This window comes from Python bivittatus, unplaced genomic scaffold (genome assembly GCF_059951505.1).
Source record: "Python bivittatus isolate LINGU-HERP-01145 unplaced genomic scaffold, Pbiv_v1 ctg000340_np1212, whole genome shotgun sequence".
Lineage (NCBI taxonomy): Eukaryota > Metazoa > Chordata > Lepidosauria > Squamata > Pythonidae > Python > Python bivittatus.
This window is the reverse complement of record NW_028277056.1, coordinates 21972625-21984737: the sequence shown is the minus strand read 5'-3', so window position 1 is coordinate 21984737 and position 12113 is coordinate 21972625.

The following is a 12113-nucleotide window of genomic DNA, read 5'->3' as shown; positions in this document are numbered from 1 at the left end:
CAGTTAAGTTGCTGCAGGAGACCTCCTGCCACAAAAATGAGCTCTTCTGAAGACACTGTGCTGGCTGCCAGTCTACTACTGAGCTAAATTCAAGGAACATATATGGTTTGCCATCACACCTATTAGGATGAGCTCTTTTGTCCCTGATACGATGGCCATAAAACCAACTCACTCTGCTGCTCCTTTGTGACATTTCATCACAACTGGCACAAAATCACTACTGCACTATTTCCGGATTTCTTTAAATGTTCATTTATTCATGCAGCAGATAGTAGGATCTTCAGGAAATAATAGGGGTGCAAACCTGCAAATAGAAGGCATGCTATTGCTGGCTCAGTAGAAGGCCAGTGTATTATTTAATTTTTTTCCCCCAGTAAGAAACAGTTTCTTCTGCCCTACTGAGTTACAGACACATTAAGGTGAGCTACAAAGTGAATGTGCATCCAGGTTTGCTTGGTCTTGGGAAGGCAGGGGAAAGGATGCCTCCATTTCTTGGAAGGATCAGAAGTTCAGCAGCAAACCAAAAGGTCAGACTTGTTTGTCTCTCACAGCAAGGTTGCATTAAGAACAAGTAGTGCTTGTGGCATCTCCCCAGCCTTTCACTCAGTGGGTTCAGACCTCTTGTTGCCCCCCTGGCCTTTCCAGCTAACCTTTTACTTGCCTCTTCTTTTTCACACATGGGGGATATTTGGTTGTGAAAGGGGGGGTCTCCAGTGAGACTTGTTAGTTATCATAATGATAACAGCTTCCTGACAAGTGCTATTACTGGGGATGCCCCAGATCAAATATTTATGTCATTTCAAAATCCTAAACTTTCTTTCCAGCTTCCTTTTCATCCCCAAATGGGCTCAGGACCATGTGTGTGTGTGGTTGTTGGGGGGGGGGGATCCTCTTTTTGGCTTTTTGGGATTTGAAGGAATTTAAGTAAAACAGGAATGTTATGGCTATCCAATTTGCCTTTTATTATACTTTTTAAACTTTGGAAAACCATGTCACTGAATTTTGGTGGTTTGCTGGTTTGGGTGGTACAGACTTTCCAGGGATTGCAAAAAATAAGCTGAAGCCATACGCCCTAAATTATGCCAAGTTTAAAAGAATCTCTAATTTTGATGGGAACTCTGTGTTACAGTAACAACTAATCAACATGTGAAAGATCTGGTTGTAGAGGCAACAGAAAAACAGAAAAAACTTTATTTTTCTCAAGTCGTTCAAGATTGATTCACCTCTTCTTTAGCCATGGAAAAGCTGTAGTTTCTTGTCTCAGACAAAAAAGAATACTTTCCATAAGTGTTGCCTGCTTTATAATATAGCAATACAATAAAATATGACCAATTTACGACAGATTATTTAAAAATGACTGCAAGATTATAATAAGTGCAGAAGAAAATTAAATGATTCTGCTGTTAACATGGCAAGAAAATTTTTTTAGAGAAAAATATGTGATCTAATTTTCATGTACTGGACATTCATTTAAACTGATCAGCTGCAGAATTTGCAGTTTTACAGTTTCCTAGATAAAGGATTGTTTTAATTTGGTTTTTGTTGTTGTGCAATGAATGTAAGTATTTCTTTTCACCCTCCACAAAATACATGCAATTCTCAAATCATTTGGGGGTCCAGATTCCAAATACCAATACCAAAATATGCTTTGTATATAAACAGACAGGCAAGTAAAAAATTAACAGTACAGTAATACTTTTTTAAAAGCACACAGAAAGACTATTCAGCAAAATTCATAGGAGATGATCTAAGAATGGATATTCTTACCCACGTTCATATTATCCATGATAGTCAAAAAGGCAATACAAGTAGAGATACTGATGTTCTTTAGGAGAACATATTTGGAATCTGCATCCATGCTAGAATTTTGGAATCGTCTGTTAGGACAGTCCCACAAAACCAGTAAAATTCTATCAAAGGATGGCAGAAAAGCAAAACAAAACAACTTCTAGAAGCCCTCTAAAAGTTTCCACCAAACGGTAATTCTGCATTTGACAGGAAGGAAAAGCTTAAGTGTGTGTGTGAATCTCTCTGTGTGTGCTATCATTATTGTATATATTCCCCGTTATAAAGAAATAGTCTGCACGATGCCCAATGTCTATTAGCAAGTGCACTACTTCAGACTCATCTCATAATGACCGTGAAGTACAAGATAAGACAGAGATAGATAAGTAGCAGAAAGAAATCAGAGAATTTCTGTTGTAGTAGTTGTTTTTTCGTTTCATTTTGTTTTTGGAGGAATGAAACGAAGGACTGAAAGCGCTGAAGAACGACAGACAGACTAGAGACTACCAATAAATATGCTGTTCAGGCAGATCAGTCAGACTGAGAGCTAAGCTAAGGATGAACAGATATGGATTTGAGGAATGGTAGAGAATCACATCAGAAAGAAACAGCAAAGCAATTCAAAAGAGCAGCAGAAGAAATCTCTTTCTCTCTCCCTAAGTGAACTTGCCTAAACAAATTCTAGCAGAATAAAACCCAAGACACAGAACCACTGAACACTCTGATGGGCAGAGTTTTTAGAGATGATCATACTCATTGACTAGCTGTTATGACAATATTAGAGACCCCATTGCAGACCCTTTCAGCTTTGTCCATTGATGAAAGGGAAACTGCAATAATGTTTGAGACTTTGCAAAGCCAGAAATCTGAATTTTCAAATTGTTTACAAATCATGGTTTAAATCCAACACTCCTTATCCATTTGAGAATGAATTTAAAGATTGGATTGGAAGGGTTGATTTTAAATATCCTTTGAACAGAACCTCTCCTTCAAAGTCTTGCCCAGCCCATGGGGCAGAGCTTTACACATCATTCTGTCACTTCTGGAAAGACTGGAAAACTTTGATAAAAAATGAACTGAAAGCAAAATAATAGCTGCCTGAATAAAAGAAAAAAGTATGGGAGTGGGAGGCTGGGTGGGAAAGTCCAAGTTGATGATGGTGATTCATCAATTGCAGAGGAAAGACTTTCTCTAAGAAAGAGGGTTGAATGAAACTTAATTCTATGATGGATGCACTTGAAACCATCTCAAAGAAGAGCAGTATAAACATGGAAATGCTTTATTTCCCAACAAGGATATAATGAACTTTGTTTTCACGTTAAAGGCTATGCTATCTAAGTTCATCTCAAACTAGCTGGGGAAATAAAGCACTTCCATGCTTATATGAAGCAACATTGTTTGGATAAAGAGCATTTTAAGCCATCAGGATCTAAATCAAGTTATCATCAGAAATATAATTAACTTGGCTTTCCCAAACGTAATACTGTGGCTTTTTTTCAAGTAATGGTAGAAAACTGCTTAGGAAAAAGCTCATTCTCATGGCTAAAAAAGATGAAAAATGAACTATGTGCCACATTGCTATAAGAAAAACTGTCTACATTAAACACTATGTTTACAGAAAGTGATACACATTGTAACCTTTGGAATGACACCATTCTTCAAAAAAATTGAAGTGCCGTAGTAAAAAGTGTTCTGCTTCAATTTAGTAACAGTATTCAGCTCATGCGTTTCTGTACCTTAAAATATTTCATGAATTCTAAAGGAAAGACACATAATACATTTTAATTCAATGCTTTTTCTAATGCAAATGGAAGTGCTGCAAGACAACTGCATTTTATTGGTTTTCTGTGGCCTGTTTGCATACCGTATTTCTATTTACCTTTTTAAACTGCTTAAACTGATTTCGCTTTTGGCCTAAGAAAGTGATAATCTTTCCTTACCCATAAGTACAGGCAAAGAATAAAAGACATAAGCTCCAGCAGAAACCCACTTCAAAAATGCTCTAAAATAACAACAGCAGGAACAGCAGCAATAACAAGAATATCGGGTTTTTGAGAGCCAGTAAAGAGGGATACCAAGTTGGAGTTTCTTCAGTTTAATGGCCGAGACATTTTCCCAGGGGGAAATTTGATGATACTTATATAATGTTTGTAAGGTTTCCATAGCATCCATGATATCAGTTCTAATGGGGCTCCCTTCCAATATAATTCAACACCAGCTTTCTACAACTTGAGATCCACAAGATGTGTCTAATTTAATTCCATGACCACATCCATTATGGTGGATTAATACAACTAGAGGACACCAGGCTTGCAAATGCTGTTCTCTGACTTCTGGATTGTAACTGAAAACACCTTGCTAACTGCCTTTCCTGGTCTCATTTGGTGCAAGGACAGTAAAGTCAATATGGCTTTCTTTCTTGTTATTCTAAAGAAAACTGTACGCATGTAAGATGCATGCGGAGTCTCTACAGTTTTGCAGGCATTCAAGAAATAGGACAAAAATATGTTGTGGGACCCACACCATACTTATACAAATGCTAGCCATTCCTGGTCCATTCCTCATTTGTAGTTGCCATGGGCACTTGAATGCCAGGAAAATCCCAACCTCAGACCCAGCCCGTGGCCAGCTTTCATCAGTCATTGGCAGATCCCTGGGGAAGGTGCCTGTATTTTACTAAGGAGGAAGGGGAATGTATGCCATTGGCTATTCATCAGTCAATCAGAGATCTTAAACTATTTTCCCACCATCACTGTTTCCCACCATTAGTTATTTGCTAGCCAGCCCCATAGCAATGAGAATTAAGATGCCCCCCTCCATACATATGAACTGCTTAAAGTGCCCTTGAAAGAAAATAGTCACAGCAAACTGGATTGACCCCGAGTGGGAGACGAATCAGTCAGTCAGAATCCCAGTAAGCCAAATTGTTTCTATTCACTGACCATATCTCAAAGAAAGTATCTTCAGAGTGATTTGGTTGGCTTAGGTGAGCCAGGTTTTGGCCATAACAATATTCTTAATGCATGGATGCCTAGCCAGGCTCTTATAACCCAAAGAACTCCATTTAGCAAATCCATTGAATGACTTGTTTTATAACAGAGTTCATTAAGTCAAATAGAAATCATTTGGTTACCTAGGGAGCAGGAAAAACAAGAGGCTCAGCCAGAAACACAATGTAAGATTTCTTCAGAAGATGAAATAGGGAGAAATTTTTACTTTCTTCTCCATTATTCTACTTCTCCCAATTCAGTTTCAATGTTTCTGTGATAAGTATTCCTAGAATCATGATCACTGGCAGTCAGTAACAATGAACTGGGTATATGAAACAATCACATCCATGGTGTTGCTTAATGTATAGATGGGACAGTATCCTATATTATCAAAAATAACAGCATCTACCCCAAGCTGTTTTCCATAACTGAGAGTTCTTCTACCTTATTTTTTCTTTTACTCACACAAAGATTATGTTTGCACAATATGCTAATCTCTGTTTGACTTAATCATGATTTATTGAATTTTCCAGTTGTTTGGGCATAACATGGACCAGCCAGTCACGTTACAGTCTACCAACTGCAATGTAACTTAGAGTGCTTTGGACCTAAGTTGTGCATCTAAATTTCCTTCTATCGATCGATCGATCAATTGATCGATCAATCAATCGATCATATTCATCTCCTATCTTTTCTCCAAGGACTCAAAATGTTAAAATATTTGCTTTTATACAAGTTCTGTCTCACCCTTGTAATGCATACATTTTGCTCAGGACTGTTCATAAAAATATCTAATACATTAAAAAAAAAAAAAAAAAAGGACAGGGGCATAAGATACACACTGATGCCATTATCAACAGTATTGTTATCATTGCTCTGAACATCCCAAGGAATAGTTTGAAATCTGATTATGAGAAACACTATTGAATGTAAACAGGTTTTAGCCTGTTCAGGGCTGAATGGAAGACCCTCCTCACAGGAAATGCATTCAATCCTAAAGTTACAGAATTTTAGAGTTGGCAAGAATCTTGGAGATCATCCAGTTCCCTCCACCCCACCCAGTGCAGGAGTCCACTCCTACAGCTTTCTTAACAAAAGGTCTCCCAGCCTCTGTTTAAACACCTCCAGCAGAGAAGAGTACTCCAGTTCCAAAGACAGTTTGTTCTACTGTTGAACAGCTCTTACCAGTAGGATAATTTTCCTGATGGTCAACCCAGATCGATTTCTTTGCAATTTATACCCATTGTTTCTTGTCCTATCTTTTGGAATGACTCAGTTCTGTCCTGCCTCCAACATAAAAAGTCCTTCAGATACCTGAAGACAGCTATTATGTCTTTTCTTCTCCAAGTTAAAAGTACTGTGCCTCCAATCATTCCTCCTAAGTATTTCTTTCCAGGCTGTCTATTATCTTCGTTCTTCTCCTCTGTGCAACTCTAGTCTGTCCTTCCTAAACTAGAGGCTAGGTGTGATCTGATTCTAAGTAATTCTTCATAAATTCGTGTCTCCTAAATATTAATTCCTTGTCAAAAAGTTTAAAGCTACCTTGTGTCCATCATTCCATGGTTTAGAGAACTGCGTCCCACATTCTTCACTTCCCTCCCATTTCTTACCCTGTTTGAACTCTCAACACACAAATCCAATAAACCCCAAAGGAAAGAAATCAAGGCTATATGTATGAAATCAAGGGTGATGTTAGTAAAAGAAAAAAAAAGGGCAGGGACTTCACTTGCTTGGTCATGGCCCCCATCTGGATTTTTTGACCCCCTCTGCCCCTAGATGACTCTGGGCAAAACAAACTTCCACCAACTGTCCTATTCCCCACCAGATACTTGTTTCAGAAAACAAGCTGTTACTACATTTATTGATGGAAAATTGTTTGCTACATTACTTAATTGATTTGATTATTATTCCTAGAAACATCTGAAGCAGCACCATATTCATATTTATTTAATAAGTTCAGTGATGGTCACACCCATATAAGTGTGCAGGTGTTTATTTTAGTACCGTGAGATTCTTCTGTTTTATAGGATGCTTACTTTGATTTGCAATTTTCTTTGATATTTTTTTCATACAGAAGTAAAATAAAAATATTTTATTACAAGTAGAAAGATGATTGTTTGCTGGACTTCACATTCCATTAAGAACTAGAATTTTGTTATTGAAGCTTTGGATAAATATGACATGACTTTCCTTCAGCTGAATGCTTAGCAAATTCCCTCAGTGTCCTGTTAGTTTAAGGAGTGTTTGCTGCTCTCTGCAGGCCAAGGCTGAAATTGTCCCACTTTCTAAAGGTGAGACTAACATGTTATTTTTAAAAAGTTGCAGCTACTTCGAGGATTTTCAAGAGCATACAAAATGTCCTTCTGCAAACCACTGCATGTTCTTCTTAAGTAAACAAAGAAGACTTTTACCTGTAAAGTGCTAACTCACTCTGAATTAAGGGCATTTTTCTCAACCAGCCTGATGTTCTTCTAGTACTTTGAACTACAGCACCCATCAAGCCCAGCCATCAGGACCAGTGTAGCCTGCTTGGAGCAGTGTGGCACATACAAGTTCTGGCTGCTCATGATACTACTTTAAACCATGTATAACTATGTGTATACTAATTTGGGTTTTCTTATATAATGTTAGTCCTTGGCATAGGTTGTTTTATCATTTTATAACGAATTTGATAACCTATAGCTTTCTTTTCCCTAGGCTTTAAACTCTTTAGGTAACATTTGCCTTGCTAAATAATGGAACTGTCAGGCCCATGACAGAATGAACACGAGAACCACCAGCTGCAAAAGCATGGCACTGTTCCACATTATCATCTAAACAGAAGGAGAGATGTAGATAAGCAAGCCTAGAACCTAAAATTGCTTAATAGCACCAATATTACTAGAACATACCATTTTATGTCTAGTCCAGCCTTCTGCTTTGAAGAGTCGACAACTAACTATGCTAAGAACACTTTCTTATGTTGCTTTTCCTGAGCACCTTCCATTCAGAAATATACTACTGCCACCCTACAAAGCTAAGGAAGAGGAAGACAGAACTCCAGAGAATTCCAGGGTATAGTTAGACTGGGAAGTTGAAAAAGACATCCCTGAAGAAGGTAATGGCAAACTTTCTTATTTTGCCAAGACAACTACATGGATATCTTCATGAAGTCATCATATGTAGATCTTGAGTCAAAGGAGACTTGAGATGAGGTGAACTGAGTTGATTGAATTTACTATTTGGTCACTGTAATTAACTAACAAACTACTCCTTTATGAATTTCTCTAATCCTTTTTCCAAGTAATCTAACTGAGGGTCCATCATCAACAAACCTTGTGGCTGTAGAACCATGATTCACTGTGGAAAAAATATTTCCTTATCTCACTCCTAAATGTGCTACCAAACAACTTTATTGCATCACCTCCCAATTCTAGCATTCTGGCTAGAAATTAGGGGAGATGGAGTTCAACTGATCTGGAGGACACAAGACTAGAAATGGCTCATTAAAAAAGAAAGTGAAGAAACTAGATTGTCTATTCTTTTTATAAGCTTCCACCATATATCTCACCAACCTGTATCTCTTTTTCAAGTTTCAAGCTAAACATACTTACAAGCCTTTATTCATTGGGAACATACTGCAGTGTCAACAACCTGAATTATCTTTTTCAGTATTTTGTTCAGTTCTGCAATATTCTTTTTTGACAGATAGCATCCATGGTTGCACTTAGAATTTCCAATGCAGCCTCTTTCTATATATTTATTGAACAAATTATGACATGGATCATTTAATTCTTATATTCTCTTTTATCAATCCTTAATCTATAATTGGTCTCATCTAGAATTTGTAATACCACAGGAAGTAACATTTGTGGAACAGCACTATACTGAGGCTATATGAAGGTCTTCCAGCTCTCCAGATGTCATCAAAAAGAATATCCCAGAATGTGGTAAAGAATTTCATCTCCAAATCTTTAGCGCACTGTCCTTGCCATCTGTTACCCCATTTAAGGAATTTCTAATGGAGAAAGTGATAGAAAGGAAATTCTCTTCCTGTTTCTTTAATTTTTCTGTGAAAGGTCTCTATTGCTTTACAAAGAAAGTTATAAATTATATAAGTATTCTATATGTTAAACTTCTGGAGGAACAGTTTGCTTCCTCCTCTTCCTCCCTTTCACACATTCAGCTGGAAATATTTGGAACTCCCCCACCCACCTCCAAGAATTCCATAATTCCAAAAGAATTAGTTTGCTTAAGAACTGGGCCAAGATTCAAAGATCAGCCAGTGCTATGTTCATCTGTGGACTTTGAGCCTTGGATCTCAGGCTGCTTCTGAATTTCCCTGAGCTTGTAGGTTAAACAATATAAGTTCACATGTTTGGTATGATCACAGTGGGTTCATCCCTGGCAGATATGTGGGTTTCAACACCCAGGGAACTTTAATTAGAATCAATTAGTATGAGCTTTCTACTATGGAGAAGGCAGCCTTTGATCACCTAGAAGAGACTGTGGCTGATGGTCCTGAGCTGTCTCTCCCACAGTTTATAGTTCTGTAAAATTACAAATTGCCTTTGTCAAGAGAAGTAGCATCCAATACTGAATGGTATATGTCTTATCTCTTGCCAAAGTCTTGCAAATTCCAAACTTGTGAAGCATGAAATAAACTTCTACATCTCATAAAATCAAACTTACATGTTTGCCAATGACTTCACACTCTGATAGAAGAAAATATATGTAGCTCAGGCTTGAACTGTGGATTCCTTGGTGCTTTCTGAGCTTGGTTGTTTGTTTGCAGATGTTTCATTACCCGACTAGGTAACATCATCAGTGCTAGTGAGTGTGGGCTTTTCTCCCTGTTTATAAACAAAACTTGCCCTGCCAGTGTTGGTGGGTGTGTGGTATTCTCCTTGGTAGTTCCTTGATTAGGATATTGTTTTCTGCTAGATTTCTGCTAGAAAAACCAGACAAACAATCTACCAAGTCTACCAGGGCACCCAGATCCTTCTCACAAGTACTACTGCTGAGCCAGGTACTACCTATCTTGTACCTGTTCCTTTAACTCTGACCCTGTTTTCCAAGGTGTTAGTAATCCATCCTCCAGCTTTTTGTTGTTTGCAAATTTGCAGAGCATCCCTTCTATTCCCTTGTTTAAGCCATTTATAAAAATATTGAAAAATAGTGCCCCAGGAGAAGACCCTGAAATACTCCACTGTATTCTTCTCTCCATGTAGACACAGATCCATTGAGGACCACTCATTGAGTATGATTGTTCAACCAGTTGCAAATCCATCTGGTAGTGGAATCATCATACTACATTATTCCATGTTATGAAGAAGGAGGGAATGGTCAACTTTATCAAATGCCTTCCTGAAGTCTTGGTGGTACACCACATTCACCTACATTAGCATTCCCTTGGTCTACTAATCTAGTCACTTTGTCAAAAAAGTGGTAAGATTAATCTGACAAACCTATTTTTGAGAATCCTATACTGACTTCTAGTAATCAACCTTCTGATAGGTTGGACCACTTTTTCCTTTTGAAAAAAGATAGATGGAAAATAGGAATTAAACAATTCAGCCTTCTCCCTGATGTCCATCACCCTCTTGCCATCTTTTCCATCAGCAGACCAACCATTTCTTTTACTTTTATTTTGTTCTGCACATACTTAAAACATTCCTTTTTGCTATATTTGGCGTTCAGAGCAAGCCTCAGCTCATTGTGAGCCTTAGCCTTCCTGACCCCATCATTACATGTTTGGGCTCTCTCTTGATATTCCGCTTTTATTATATGCCCCCTTTTCCATTTTTTAAACTTGCCCTTTTTGCTTTTCAATTTATCAGAGAGCTCTTTATGCAACCATGCAGGTCTCATTAACAGTCTCCCATTTTTCTTTCTCTTTGGTAATTTTTGTGTTTGATCTTAATTATTTCATTTTTAGAATTTTCCAGTTCTTCTGAATTGTTGTAGGATCCATGAAATCCTTCTTATTTTTCCCCCTCAGCTTATGAGGTCAGGTCTCCTGAAATCTAGTACACTAATGTGATTATTTTAAGTTCTTGCTGCCTGCAATATGGTAAATTTTAGGATCACATGGTCACCCTTTCCCATGGTTCCTACAACTTCTACTTACTCAACCATTTCTTCCCTGTTGGTAAATATTAATTCCGTTTGAATCTGTCCCCTAGTTCCTTCCACCTTTTGGATGATGAGGTTGTTTGCAAGACACATCAAGGGCTTCTTGGATTTACCACTTACTACAGAATTTGATCCCCTGTTGATATCAGAGCAGTTGAAATTCCCTATTATCCCAATAGTGTGGTTCCTCATTACCTCAGCTATCTGATTCGTGAAGATTTCATCCATATGTTCTGCTTGGTTGGGTGGCATAATACACATCCACAACAGTGTCATTTTTTTTCTTTTTCTCTTAATATTCACCCAGAAGCTTTTCACCTTCAGGGTGATAAATGTCTATACAGGTGTAGCTGTTCTTTACATGTAATGTGACCCTCCCCCTCCTTTTGTTAGTCTGTTTCTTTTGAACAAATGATATCCTTGCAATACTATATTCTAATCTTGAGTTCATTCCCACCAGGTTTCAGTAATATTAGCAATACGATATTCCGCATACACACAATTCCCGCACTAGGACTTTAAGATCTCCTTGTTTGTTTCTCAAACTCTGAACATTGGTGTACAGGCATCTGAGCCAGATTACGCATAGGAGACAAGCAGCTGAAGCCCACAGTGCAAAAAAGACCTCAATCAGCAATGGCTAATGCCAGAGCTGAAACTTGGTGTGCACTCCCATTTTTTATTGTTACTTACTCCTTTTTCCCTTGATTCCTTCATTAAATCATTATGCCTTATCTATGGGTTACCTTTGTTCCTTATCTATAGGAATGAAAGTATTTGCAATGTGTTTGATCAAATAACTGAACTGCTTCCAGAAATAAAATTATAAACAAGCACACTTGTGAATATTTCTTTCCACCCAAATTGGATTAGAATTCATTCATTCATTCATTCATTCATTCATTCATTCATTCATTCATTCATTCATTCATTCAACTTGTCTGGCTGCCCCTCTTTAACAAAATGACTTTGGATGGTTAGTATTAGATTATAAAAACAATAAAAACTATCACCACCACCTCACAGTCTATTTAGGCAGACATATGTTATAGTAATGGTGTTTTCAATGACTTAAAATAAGCCAGGCCACATTACAAGTCTAACCTGTTTATAATTCACAGTTTGCCCTCCAGAACAAGATTTTATTTCACAAGCAGCCAGAGCAAGGGTTTTCCCCAGGCAGGATTATATTGGTCCCATCCACTATGCTGGCTTTTCATGAAA